Here is a 14,477-nt window from a genome sequence, read left to right on the forward strand (position 1 = left end):
TATGCTGTGGACAAAATTAATGGCATAAGGAAGCCTACAATTAATTTGTAAAGTTATAAACATTTTGGCTTAGACTAGTGTGGTGGGTTGACCTTGTTTGGCAATTTTATTCTCACTTAAATCTTCATGTTTGCAAAACCAAAGATTTTATCCAGATCGTACACTGGACAGACTGTTGTGGTTTAACCCCAGCCAGCAACTCAGCACCATGCAGCTGCTCACTCACCCCTCACCCCTCCCAGTGGGTTGGGGAGGAGAATTGGGAAAAAAAATAAAATTTGTGGGTTGAGCTAAGAACGGTTTAGTAACTAAAGTAAAATAAAATACTGACAATAATAAAAATATAATAATGATAATTGTAAAGAAAAGGAATATAACAAAGAAAAGGAAAAAAAAAAAAGAAAACTCAAGGGAAAAAACCCAGTGGTGCACAATGCAACTCCTCACCACCCGCTGACCGATGCCCAAGCAGTGATTCACCCCTCCCGGCCAACTCCCCCCTGTTTATATACTGGGCATGACATTCCATGGTATGGAATATCCCTTTGGCTAGTTCGGGTCAGCTGCCCCGGCTCTGCTCCCTCCCAGCTTCTTGCACACCTGCTTGCTGGCAGAGCATGGGAAACTGAAAAATCCTGAATTTAGGTAAGGACTACTTAGCAACAGCTAGAACACCAGCGTGTTATCCACATTATTCTCACACTAAATCCAAAACACAGCGCTGTACCAGCTACTAAGAAGAAAATTAACTCTGTCCCAGTCGAAACCAGGACACAGACCTATGCCTAGGTCAGAGAACTAATATTTGGTACAATGGAAGAGAAAGATAAACAAGGGTTAAAAAAAAGATAGTAGTTAAAATGTTGCTACTAGCATTATAACTCTAAGTAGATTTGAACTGAAAAAAGTTTTAAAAGTCAAAATGTAAAATTATAAGGCTTCAAGTGAGGAGAAATGTCACATTACAGGTGTACACTGAAAATGTTTCTGTCTGAAAGGATTCTTTTCCTTAATTTATTAAGAAAGAAGGTGTTCTTAAAGAAAGTACATGTCAACTTTACCTCCCAAAATGTCTTTTCAGTGGTAGCTTCCCAACATCTTGGATAAAAACAATCTGATCTGAAAAAAAATAATCACCAGTATCATATTGGGTAGATCACAATGCACATAGAATTAAAGACACTGGAAAATAAATAAGTCATATGTTTAGTTAAGTGGTCCTGTATATATTTGCATTGTTTTTGATACCAAAATAGATTATATAGATTTGAAGTGTTTATCACGCTACCATAACATATTTACAGATTGCCTCCACAGAATGATAAATCCCTACTGTCCGACAACTGTGTATTTATTATGTGGAGTTATTATTACATAGCCTGCAAAATTAATTAATCCAGATGGTAAAGCCTTAGTTAAGACATAAAGCCTTTTATTAGAAGTAATTAACATAGCATAGGTGACACAGCTGTCTGAACAGTGATTTTTGGACTACCTACCATACACAGTAACTGCCTGCTACTGGATTGCCTCATGTTACACAAATTTTTTAAATGCACTGCAAACTTTGGTTTTGTTTACTTTATCTGGGAAAGGCTTTTTAAAGCCTTTTGAGTCTGTTGATGTTACTTTAAAGGGACCAGTAAGCAATGAAGATCTAATTAATACAGTCTATGAGATTTCCAAAAGGCTTCTCACCAAGTCCTCTAACAGCTTTTAAAAGAAACCTTAAGCCTTAAAAGAAGCCTTAAGCCTAAAAGAACAACTTAATAGTAAAGCCTGCTAAATAATTAACAGATAGGAAATGGAGAAGAGGAGTATGAGTTAATAGTTAACTCCTGCAATGGAGGAAAGTTGCCAATACAGTTCTGCAGAGATCAGTGCTAGGACCTGGGCTATCCAGTACATTCCCAAATGTAACCCTGTGAAAAAGGGTGGTGAGAGTAAGACTAACAACTTTGCTGATGATGCTAAGTTAGACAGGCTAGTAAGGATGTGGGCTGTCAGAAGAATTGTGCCAGGACTTCATGAGACTGAATGACAGGGCAATAACATGACGAAATTCAAAGTATACAGATACCTGAAATCCATGCAGTAAAAAAAGGGAAGAAGGATTTAAAATACTGCAACATGAAGACCCTGACTTACATATTTATAAAGCATGACATATGCCTCACTTCTGGCAAGACACGTGCTTGTTTAATTCTTTCAGTTGAATAAGTTTTAAAGATGTTCTTGGTGTTGTTTCAAACCTAACAGGAGAGCTTGAATCTTGGCTATGTGGCCAGAAGCGTATTTATGTACCCACTATATGCGTATACCATATGTATTTTTTTACTTAGGCAAAAGGATAGATAGTATTGACATTTTGGGTTACAAAAATGTATTATTATGCTTACTGATTAAAAAAAATATCTAAGTGCAAGGATTACACTAATCTTACCTTGGTTTATCATTGGGTTTGCTAACATAGCAAGATAAGGCAATAGCTCCATCTGAAGACACTCCAGTGGTAAACAGAAGCTTGAAAAGAGATTTTGCAGCAAGACAGTTTTCTTGATACTGTAAGAGTTGGGAGGGGGGCCAAAACATGAGTAAAAAACCTGCTAAACCATAAGAAATGTATATATTCTGTACCATAAAAAGCAGCATGATGACTTTAATGATGGCTACACACAAGCTGCTGAAGAATGAATCCAGAAAAGAGATAAGCAGTTGGAGTTAACATATACAGATCACAAAAATGGTGAATTCCTGCATTTTTGCCTTCACTGGATATTAAACATTCCTGACAATTTTTATCCTTTGATTATAGATTTCACCGCCAATGCAGGCCAACATATTTTTTTCCCTAGACTCTGCAAGAGTATTGATTCAAATGAAAAAAATTGCCAAGAGCTTTGGTTTCTCATGAACGAGCTATTTCTGATAAACACATAAAACACTAACAGCAGTAATTTGTTAAACTTCTCACACAACAGTTTAAAGTGGTTTAAACTGCACAAGCTTAAACTTACTTTTAGGAATACTTCGGAGTATTTCAACACTGATTTTGTCTCCATGAACATGGGATTAAGACTCTCCCAGAAGTATGGAGAGAGACTCACTTGGACACAGAGAGCAGACTTTGTCAGAGGCACCTGGTTTATTTTTCCGTTAAAGGAACAATATAAATCTACCTTTTCAAGCAAGTATTTTTTTAGAAGTAGCTTATAGTAAAATAAGATATTTGACAAGTTTAGCATTGCATGCAAATCTCACCCGTACTACTCACTTCTCTAACAAATCTAAGTGTAATACTTTCCTCAAAACATCAAGCATTTACCTTTTTATTGATAAGGAACCCCCGGGGCTCATATAAAGGCCAGAAACCCATTCCTCCTTGGCAGTTGGCAAAGACCCTGGATGCGTTTGAATGTATCGCCCCTCGGGTAGCCATAGATGCACGGTATTTTTCCTTGCCAAGTTGTGACTAAGATAGAAATTGGGCATTGTATGAACTCAATCTGTACAGAGTGTCTCTTTTGAAGTAAACCACACTCTGTAACCGCAGTGACATGATGTGCCCAGAAGATATTCTGGAATGGAAAAGCAACTGAATGAAAAAGCTAGCTCAAGAGCTTTAGGGAAAAGACATATGGCCTCTGATACATTTTTAGCACAAATTTGTTCTACTTAAAAATACTTTGTGGAATATTTTACAAACACTATGGCCCACTATAATAAAATGCTGATGGAAGTTGGACAAAAGCTGTACACAGATGCAGGACAAAAGGCCTGCATCTCTCCTACTTTTGATGTAGTTTAGCATTCATTAACGATTCACTGTCACCTATACTATATTAGACGTTTGAAGTGATACAGCTTGTAAGAAAATAATTGCCTTCTACCCTTCATGAACACTTAGAGAAAAATCTAGAAGTTCAATTTGAGAGTATTAAAAAAAGTATATATGCATAAAAAATTACATTTACATTCCTACGTGCCATTCCTACAAAGGACACCAACAGTACTCAAATATTCATTTGCTCTCACAACATCATCTACATCAGCAAAAAATTCTACATAGTTCTGGTGAACGTACAGATTAAACATGCTTGCAGACGTATGTGATTTTTCCATAATATCCTATTAAAAACAAACAAACAAACAAACAAAGAAGAAATACATTTAAAAAAATCAGTTCAGATATTACACATTGTAAAAGGAAAACCATCCTATAACAGTTAGGATACATTTAGATGGTTAGGGAGCTGGCACTTGCGACCTGCAAAGTGATGCTCATATACAAGAGGGAGGTTGGTTTCTTTGTAGAGAAGGCTAATGGTGGGGTGGAGGGGCAGAAGCCGTTGCTGCCTTCAGCTCTCTAATGGGTGGTAAGAGAAAGGTGAGCTCAGATTCCTCCTGGGAATGCAGAGCAGAAGGATAAGAGGCAACAGTCAAAGGTTGTGTCTGTCAAATTTAGAATATAGAATGTCTGTCAAAATTAGAATATAAATGAGATGCAGCAAGAACGGAGATGTGTAGCTGCATGAATAGCAACTTTCATGTATACTGAACAGGATTTTTAGCAACTACTGACCCTACCAACAAATAGGTTACATCGTTTTCAGTTCCCAGGATATTCTTGATGCAAGCATAAATACTTAATTGTATAGTCAATATTACATAGTCAACAACATGTAATCAGTTACATTATGCTTTATATAATAAAATTAACCTGATTCTTTTCATTTCCCCTCATCTCGCTATTTCTTCTCAAGTGATTTTGGAACTGATAATGTGAATTGTTACCTAAACATGGACAGCCAATGGCATTATGGATCCTGATTTAGCTAAGTGCAGATAGTACTGCAGTATAATAAGTATCAAATTCTTATGAATCATAGTTTTTAAATGTTAAAAACCAGCACTGTGGCCATACACAGGGAGTAGATAGGAAGTAAATTTACAGAACCTGAGTTTATAAATCATTAGATTTTCAATAGTAGGAAGGTGGAAAGTATTTTGGAGATGTGGAAAGGGAGACGGGGTAGCAAAGAGAAGTGGAAGAGCCTTTCAGCTCAGAAAGGCGTCCGCACGTATCTCTCTTAAAGGGAATCAAGGAGTTGAGAGAAAAAGGAGGGAGGAAAAGACAGCAGAAGGAATCACACCCTTATACACAAATATGGGAAGCAGTAGCTGAGAGGCTGCAGAGCTGTTTTCTAACCCTTGGGAATACAAGGAATACAGAACATAACCACACAACTGTGTATAATTCTGCATGAAAAGCAAGTTTTGCTTTTGTACAAGGCAACAAATGTGGTGGCTATCTGCCTAGCTTTGTGTGTGCGACAGCACATGAACCTAGTGCAACTAGGTTTATATAATTTTATTACATACATGTAGTAGATCTTTAATGAAGTGTATGTTATTTCCCTAATAGATGTAGATAGCTGCAATCTCAGTTACCAAAAACTTCTATTACTGTTTTTATACTGTTATTAATGTCCAAACATGAATTAGAGGCCACCCTAAGCCTTACTTTAGCAAATCTGGCAATTAGCAGCTGACATTCTTTTCTCATTGAGAAGGAAGAATGAGTCAAAGTCTTCTTACTTTTGCAGTAAATTGTTTTCCCCAGAACATGGAAAAGACAGATAGAAGCATCTTTGCCACTGTTGTGGTTTAATGTGGCAGGCAGCTAAGCACCACACAGCCACTTGCTCACTCCCCCCCGCAGTGGGATGGGGAGAGAATCAGAAAAAAGGTAAAACTCATGGGTTGAGATAAAGACAGTTCAATAGGACAGAAAAGGCAGGAAAAAATAAAAATAATGATAAAAGAATATAGAAAAGAAGTGATGCACAATGCAATTGCTCACCACCCGCTGACTGACCAGCCAGTCCTGAAGCAGCGGGCTGCCCTCCTTCTGCCCCCCTCGCCCCTGGCTAACTCCCCCCAGTTTTATTGTTCAGCATGACATCCTATGGTATGGAATATTCCTTTGGCCAGTTGGGGTCAGCTGTCCCAGCTGTGTCCCCTCCCAGCTTCTGCTGCACCCCCAGCCTCCTTGCTGGCAGGGCATGAGAAGCTGAAAAGTCCTTGACTTAGTGTAAGCGCTGCTCAGCAACAACTAGAACATCAGCTTGTTATCAACTTTATTCTCATCCTAAATCCAAAACACAGCGCTATACCAGCTACCAGGAAGAAAATTAACCCTATCCCAGCCGAAATCAGGACAGCCACCTTGTATCTGCTGCTCTTCTGAAGTATCAAATTTGGTTTCCTTTCTTGCTGTAGATAATGCTGCTGCTTCATATCTGAGAGGGGAGCTCCCTTTCTTCCTTGACCAAAAGTCATTCTCCAATTAGCAGTCTATCAAGAAAAGCAACAATTCAATCAGGATAAAGAACATGATTTTTTTTTTTTTTTAAGTTCTCTATTTATTACCTTGCTACTGCTAATGTTCTAAATTGGGGCGGGGGGGGAAAGAAATCTAATGAACAGAAAGGATTTTATAAATAGGGGCACTAAGAGAAAATTTGTTTATTAGGAAGGCAACCCAGTCACCTAAACTAGCATGCTTCGTTCCACTTTTGTGCCTTAAGCCAAAACTATGGTGCTGAGTATTTGAACAATAAATACTTGTTCTAAAAGAGAAGCTGGCATTCTTGCTTACTCATTCTAGCTCTGATGTGTGTACAGCTTGCCTTTCTTATAAACTTCTTCTTTATAAATAAAGTACAAGTGCAAATATACATAAATCATATTTCAGTTACATTGTGTTCAGTTATCAATTTCTCATCTATTTGCATGACCAGCATAATGTCCTCACTGAAATATAAGAAGGCAAAGAAAACCTTTCCTTTAGGTGATTCTTCCAACAACCTACTATTTCCACAATGATCTGAACTCCAAGGAGTAAAACCCTTCTTTAATTTAATACTCAAACTTTAAACCCACGATTTGATTTAGTGGCAGGTGAATGTTCTTTATCGAACTAAGGGAACTTATCCTTTACGTATTTATCTGCCCCTTCTCCCATGATTACCGTGGATCCACTTTATCCATTAATACTGCCAAAGTGAATATATCACTTATGCCACACAAACACACAAACACACACACAAATGAAGAAAGAAATTACATATATGTAGAAACTAATACCATAGCCTGATGGCACTCAGGAGATCAGCATCAACGTGAGGTCTCTCCAAAATTTATGAAATATCACTGACTACCAATCTGTTATCTAACTGAAACACCTGAACAGCTGAACAATTTCAATTCAACATGGTCATTGTCCATGGTCCATGCAGTCCTGGACTGCAATTCAGTTTTGCACTGCCTAACTCCATTTTGAATCATGTAGGATTAAGTTGCTTCTTAGCTGGTACTGAATTGCTTTGCCCAGTCAGGAGGGAGTGCCGAACCAGGGCTGGAAGAAGCTGCCGCAATGCTGGGAGTGAGGCTTTCCGTGTGGCTGTGGGAAGAGGGTTTTCCCCAGTGCCTTCCTGTCCCTGTTTGCTCGCTCAGTCTCCTTCGCAGGCTTTGGCACTCTCATCTCAACACAAATGCTTGCACTCAGGTTAAACTGGCTGTGGTTTATGGTGCATAGGAATGATTTTTTTAAAAAACAACAATAGCAACGCGGTTCCTGTTCAAAAGCTATCATGATTTATCCACCTGTCTAGACACTTTGTTCTGTTATGAATCAATCTGCATTAGAAGTACCTATCTGCATTTGGCACTACTGCTTCAGAAGAGAAGTTGCAGCCTGTATGCTCTCTTTTTTGTACAAGGCTTAATTTGACTGACCAGATGCAGTCATCTGAAGTATGCTAAATCTAAATTCATTCTGACTAAATGTTAGTTTCCATGCCTATAAACTTGAGTTCACAGCACCCGAGTGTTGCCTTTCAGACTTTCAAGAAGGAGCTATTCCCAGCCTCAGGCTTCACAAATGTCACTTGGCAGTGAGTGTGCTGTCAGAAACGGAAAACCTGACAGCATGAATAGTGTCCATGTAGCCACTGTTTATCTCCATAGGGCTCCCTTGTGGCCAGAGTCATGTGGCATTAGTAGCTGCTGCATGAGTGGAGGCATGTATCAAGTGGTACATTCATGCAAGCAGGAAACCCTTTGCTCCAGACGTTGTATAGCTGGTGTATGGTGTGTAAAACTAGCCTGGGGATTCCCATTTATGAACACATATGCACACACATTTATGGGCTGCTGGCTTTTCTTGGTGCATTTTATTTGACATTGAGCTTCACAGATAGGAAGTGTGCAGACTCACGAAGAGGATCGTAGACGGCTGGGAGTAAAACTGTGATGGTCTTATTTTGGAGGGGCTTTCATCTGTTCTCACTCTGCAGATTTTCATGGTTTTCAAATAAGAACTTGTTATACTCACTGTCACTAGCTCTGAGAGAAAGTACAATGACGGATGAGCTTGGGTTGCATTGGGTTGGGTTTGGTTGAGCTGGTTTTTGAGCCCAGGTTGCACAGCTGTAGAAACTGCAATGCTATCAGCAGCAGTCCCTGGCCAGCTTTCCCCCCCAGTTTATATACTGGGCATGACATCCTATGGTATGGAATATTTCTTTGGCCAGTTGGGGTCAGCTGTCCTGGCTATGTCCCCTCCCAGCTTCTTGTGCCCCTCCAGCCTTCTTGCTGGCAGGGCATGAGAAGCTGAAAAATCCTTGACTTAGTATAAACACTACTTAGCAACCACTAAAAACATCAGTGTATTATCAACATTATTCTCATCCTAAATCCAAAACACAGCACTATACCAGCTACTAGGAAGAAAATTAACTCTATCCCAGCCGAAACCAGGACAGTATCCACCCCTTATTCTATACCATTTACGTCTTGCCCAGGTCGCACACTTTCCAATACATCCCAGTTAATCACCATCACCTTTCCTGTCTTTTGATATATAGACACAGATACCATTCCCTTAGTCTATAGACCATCACTATAAAATGTCCGTTGAGTTCATTTAGTCCATGACTTTGGGGCTCCATCTCTCATAACAGTCTTTCAGGGCAGGAAAGATGGTTTGTGGTGTTGGGTTGTTGCATGCTGAAACCTGTTCTGGTTCCACCACCACTGTGCTTGTCCAGTACTATCATTGCTGCACTTTGCTCAGTTTCATCAAAGTTCATGCTTCATTATCTGAGAGATCTTTACTGTAATACCCTTGATATGGCATACAGCCACCACAGAAGTGATGATATACAGTGTTATATAGCAATTAACATCATACAATTTAATTCATTGGCTATTCTCACCCCAAATCAAGTCCCCTTGAGGTACACATCAAACTTCCCCATCCTTTTGCATTACCCACCAAGTGCAGCCAGGTCCTTGAGCAAAAGCAGTCCCATGAATGGGTTTGTCTTTCCCTGAGGCAGGAATAACCCAGACTGTTTTCCCTAGCACATTTTTTATGTGCACTCTTCTACGGTATGTGGAAGTTTTGATTGGGCAGGGCCAGCCCAATTGACAGATCCTCTAGTGTTGACTAACCAAGTGGCTTTTGCTAAATGTGTATCCCAATGTTTGAAGGTCCCACCACCCATTGCTCTCAATGTAGTCTTTAAGAGTCCATTGTGTCATTCAATTTTCCCAGAGGCTGGGGCATGATAGGGGATGTGATATACGCACTCAGTACCATGCTCTTTGGCCCAGGTGTCTATGAGGTTGTTTCAGAAATGAGTCCCATTGTCTGACTCAGTTCTTCCTGGGGTGCCATGTTGCCATAAGACTTGCTTCTCAAGGCCCAGGATAGTGATCCAGGCAGTGGCATGGGGCACGGGATATGTTTCCAGCCAGCCGGTGGTTGCTTCCACCATTGTAAGCACATGGCACTTGCCTTGGCGGATTTGTGGGAGTGTGATATAGTCAATCTGCCAGGCCTTCCCGTATTTATATTTCAGCCATCGTTCTCCATACCAAAGAGGCTTTAACCACTTGGCTTGCTTCATTGCAGCGCATGTTTCTTATTCATAGATAACCTGGGCGATAGTGTCCATGGTCAAGTCCACCCCTCGATCACAAGCCCATCTATATGTTGCATCTCTTCCTTGATGGCCTGAGGTGTCATGGGCCCACTGAGCCATAAATAATTCACCCTTATGTTGCCAATCCAGATCCACCTGAGCCACTTCGGTCTTAGCAGCCTGATCCACCTGTTGATAGTTTTGATGTTCTTCAGTGGCCCTAGGCTTAGGTATGTGGGCATCTACACGACGTACTTTCACAACCCAGTTCTCTACTCAGGCAGCAATATCTTGCCACAACGGGGCAGCCCAGGTGGGTTTACCTCTGCACTACCAGTTGCTCTGCTTCCATTGCTGCAGCCACCCCCACAGGGCATTTGCCACCATCCATGAGTCAGTATAAAGTATTGGCCATTTTTCTCATTCAGCAATGCCTAAAGCCAGCTGGATGGCTTTCACCTCTGCAAACTGACTTGATTCACCTTCTCCTTCTGCAGTTTCTGTGACTTGTCCTGGGGTACTCCATACAGCCACCTTCGACCTCTGATGCTTCCCTATAATGCGACAGGACCCATCAGTGAACAGGGCATACTGCCTCTCATTTCTGGTAATTTATTATACAGTGGGGCCTCTTCAGCATGTGTCACCTCCTCCTCTGGCAGTATTCTGAAGTCTTTGCCTTCTGGCCAGTCTGTGATCACTTCCAAAATTCCTGGGCAACTGGGGTTTCCTATTCAAGCTTGTCGTGTGATCAGTGTGACCCCACTTACTCCACATGGCATCAGTTGCATGATGTGTAGAGGAGACCCTCCCTTTGAACGTCCAGCCCATCACTGGCAGTCAGGGTGCTAAGAGGAGCTGTGCTTCAGTACCAATCACTTCCAAAGTGGCTCAAACCCCTCATAAGCTGCCAGTAACTCTTTTTCAGTTGGAGTGTAGTGGGCCTCTGATCCTATGTATCACCAGCTCCAAAACCCTAGAGGTCGGCCTCGGGTCTCCCCAGGTGCTTTCTGCCAGAGGCTCCATGTAGACCCATTCTCCCCGGCTGTGGTGTATAGCACATTTTTTACACCTTGCCCTGCCTGGACTGGCACAAGGGCTACTGTTGTTCAGTTTGTTCAAAGGCTTGTTGTTGTTCAGGGCCCCATTTGAAATTGTTCTTCTTCTGGGTCACTTGATAGAGAGGGCTTACAATCAGACTGTGATTTGGAATATGCATTCTCCAAAAACCCACAACTCGTGTTTCCTTTTTATCAGTTGGTGGAGACATAGCTGTTATTTTGTTGATCACATCCATTGTGATGTGACAACATCCATCTTGCCATTTTATTCCTAAAAACTGGATCTCCGGTGCAGGTTCCTTCACCTTACTTCATTTTATGGCAAAACTGGCTTCCAGAAGGATTTGAACTATTTTCTTCCCTTTTTCAAAAAATTCTTCTGTTGTGTTGCCCCATATGATGATGTCATCAATGTAGTGCAAGTGTTCCAGAGCTTCACCCTGTTCCAGTGCAGTCTGGATCAGTCCATGGCAAATGGTGGGGCTGTGTTTCCACCCCTGCGGCAGTCGACTCCAAGTGTCCTGGACGCCCCTCCAAGTGAAAGTGAACTGTGGCCGGCACTCTGCTGCCAAAGGGATTGAGAAAAATGCATTAGTGATATCAGTTGTGGCGTACCACTTGGCTGCCTTTGACTCCAGTTTGTATTGAAGCTCTAGCGTGTCTGGCATGGCAGCACTCAGCAGTGGCATGACTTCATTCAGGCCACGATAGTCTACTGTTAGTCTCCACTCTCCATTAAACTTTCGCACTGACCATATGGGGCTGTTAAAGGGTGAGTGAGTCCTGCTGCTCACCCCTTGGCTCTTCACTTGATGAATCAGGGTATGGATGGGAATCAGGGAGTCTCAGTTGGTGCGATATTGCCGCTGGTGCAGTGTAGTGGTAGTGATTGGCACCTGTTGCTCTTCAACCCTCAGCAACCCCACAACCGAAGGGTCCTCAGAGAGACCAGGCAAGATGGACAACTGTTCAATTTCCTCTGTCTCCAAGGCCGCTATACCAAAAGCCCACCATTACCCTTTTGGGTACTTGAAATACCCTCTCCTGAGGGTCTACAGCAAGGATGCATGGGGCCTCTGGGCCAGTCACAATGGGGTGTTTTTGCCACTCGTTCCCAGTTAGGCTCACTTCAGCCTCCAATACAGTTAGCTGTTGGGATACCCCTTGTCACTCCAGAAATACGGACGGGTTCTGCCCTTTTATAGCTTAATGGCATTAGAGTACACTGTGCACAGGTATCTACTAGAGCCTCATACTCCTGTGAGTCTGATGTGCCAGGCCATCGGATCCACACAGTCCAGTAGACCTGGTTGTCCCTCTCCTCCACCTGGCTGGAGGCAAGACCCCTCTATTACTGGTCATAGGATTCCCTACTCGCTTCTTGTAAAGACGGATTAGTATTCCTTTCCATAGGATCAGGAGTAAGATTAGCCCTTCCACTCTGTCTGGGGAGCTGCCCACTGGAAACTGGAGCGGCATTTTTCCTGGAAGAACCCCCATTTGTGATTGTTTTTCCTTGCAATTCATGTACCCGTGCCTCTAGGGTCAAGGTAGATTTTCCATCCCACTTCATCATGTCCTCTCCGTGGTCCTGCAGGTAAAACCACAGAGTACCCTGTGGTGTGTACCCTCTATATCCTCTCTCTCAAGCAGAAGAATGCTTACTCTTAATAGCTGAGATACTGATCCGTATAGGTGGGGAGTAGGACCTCTTTGAGTTGCTGGAACTCCTGGAACAGTTTTTTGAATAGGTTTTTGGACTTTTTGATCAGTTTTTCAGACTTTTCGGACAGTTTTTCCACAGCTGAGACACAGGGTCGTAGGGAAGAAGAGAGATTGTCTTTGTATTGCCAGAGTTGGCAAGCCACTTCATCCACCGTTGGTGCCTCTTTGTCTTTCCAGGCCAGTACTGCCAATGAGTTGGCATACAACGATGGTGCGCTCTGTACAAATTTCCGCTACATGGGTCGTGTGCATTGGACTTCGTTTGGATCTGTGGGTAACTGCGTGTTGTCCGGGTCATAATAAATCATCTGTAGCACGACTAGTTCCCTCAGGCACTGGATACCTCTCTCCATGGTGATCCATTTGCCTGGGTGACATATAGCATCTTCCTTGAAGGGACATCTTTCACACTTGACAGGAGTTGCCTGTCCCTTTTCCAATTGCATTGTCAATGCCCCCTTCCCTAGAAAGTGCTTCCAGCTGCTTGCCTTCCCTGCCCTCTAATTCCAGGCTACTAGGCCTGTTATCCCAGCAATTGGAGCAGCCAGGTGATAATGTGCTTACCTGGATGATGGCTGAAATCCTTTCACATATCCCACAGCTCACTCAGGGATAGGGATTGAGTGTTTACCTCTTGTTCTGCCTCTTTCTCCTGTTCTTGTCATGGCCCTGCTTCATCCTCCTTTACTAAACAAGCTGACTTTTGTGTCCATTTCTTCTTGTGTATAGGCGCGACTGACACTGGCACAGGTTGGTTCTCCAGTTCAGCTGCAGTGCCTGTCACAGGCGTTGGCGTGGCTGCAGTGCCTGTTGCGTTGTCGTCAGATCCAGAGACCTTCTCTTCCCCTTGAGGGTACTGGATAGTGTTGAACAGGGCTCAGTAGGCATGGGCCCAGGCCCCAGCATGTTGCAGTGATTTGTGTCTCCCTGGAATTGCCAGAGTGACAGCATAGTTTTTCCAAATATTTTACTAGTTTTTCCAGATTCTGCACTTGTTCCGGGGTAAAGTTCCAAAACACTGGAGGTCCCCACTGTCCTACGTACTTGCCCATACCATCCCACACACCCTGCCACTCATAATTATCCAGCCTCGGGGCAGATCTCTAGGTGGTATTCTTAAATAGTTGTTTAAACTTAAACAAGGCCTGGAACACATTCAGGAGACATAGCAGTAGGAACATACTGGTTTGAACATCCCAAGGATATTCAAAATTCTCAAGAGCTATTGTAATTTGCCTGGAGGAGAAGGGGGAGGTGAAGAAATGTGTCTCCCCCGTGGCTTGGCTCTCCGATGAGAAAAGGCAAAAGGTGTAATTATTAATAGTTTCCGATAGATGGCTCTCGAAGTACGGAGATGACGACGATGCTGAGTACAAATAGCAGATCAGTTTCACGACCAGCAATTCTATCGTATCATAGGCCAGTGTTACAAAGTACACCAACATGATAACTCTGGCCCAGTTCCCATGGGTGATAAACACCACAACAGGGCGTGTATACTGCAAGTAAGGTGTTACATAACGCACCTTTAAGAACAAGTGCACCAACTTTGAGAGCAAATAAATCAACATTGTGACCAGTGACTATTGAACTAATATAATGAATACTTATAACAACTTTGTTCTAATGCGTTCCAGTCAGATCTGTCATTATCTCAACCCGTCGTGCCCCACGTTGGGCGCCAAAAAGGACTGTCGTG

The sequence above is a fragment of the Gymnogyps californianus genome, chromosome Z (genome assembly GCF_018139145.2).
Source record: "Gymnogyps californianus isolate 813 chromosome Z, ASM1813914v2, whole genome shotgun sequence".
NCBI lineage: Eukaryota > Metazoa > Chordata > Aves > Accipitriformes > Cathartidae > Gymnogyps > Gymnogyps californianus.